The sequence below is a fragment of the Apteryx rowi genome, unplaced genomic scaffold, assembly GCF_003343035.1.
Source record: "Apteryx rowi isolate R43461 unplaced genomic scaffold, aptRow1 scaffold_1622, whole genome shotgun sequence".
Lineage (NCBI taxonomy): Eukaryota > Metazoa > Chordata > Aves > Apterygiformes > Apterygidae > Apteryx > Apteryx rowi.
In genome coordinates, this window is record NW_020447889.1 from 8,098 (window position 1) to 8,913 (window position 816).

The following is an 816-nucleotide window of genomic DNA, read 5'->3' on the forward strand; positions in this document are numbered from 1 at the left end:
GGAATGGCATCTTTTCGTGGGCCTCGGTGTCAGAGATACCAGCCATGGCCAAGAGGACAAAAAGCTAGCTGCGCTGGGAGCTTTCAGCCTTGGCAGTGCCCTCGGCCATCTCCACCACTGGCTGTCCTATGCTTTCCCACGCCTGTGCCTCTTTCCCTGCAGACTGTACACACCCAAGCTGCTTCCCCACCTTGCTCTCACCCCGTGATCTCCCCACCTCTCCTGAGGTCTTCCTGTCCTCACTTGCTTTTCCTTGAAACACAAAGGCAGGGGCTGATCACAGACTCCCTCTGGGTGACCTGTTGCACCTCAGCACTACACTATGAGTGACATTCTTTTGACCTGAAGTCCAGTGTGAACCTCTCAAGATGCACTTTGTGGCTCTTTCCCCTTCTCATGCTGTTTCCCCATACTAAGAAAATCTCCATCATCTCTGAAAGCACCCTTCAAGCAGTCACAGGCTCCTACTCTACTGCCCTTTGCCTCCACTTCAGTAGGATGAGGAAGCACAGGTCTCTCAACCTCTCCTCATGGATGGAGTTCTTCCCACCTAGGCACAGGATTTGACACTTCTCTTGTAAATATCCATGATGTATCTGTTGTCCGAATCACACACCAAAAAAAATAAATAAATAAATAAACCAACCAACCAACTAACCAACCAACCAAAACAAGCCAGCGCCAATGAGTTAAGGGTAAGGCAGGGTGGGGTGGGCTTTATGGGACAGGATCAGGGTGGTAAAAGAGACAGACTTAGAAGGAATGGAAGAAAAAAACAAGGAAATTCCAAATGAAGCAAAGGATTGATCAGGGCTG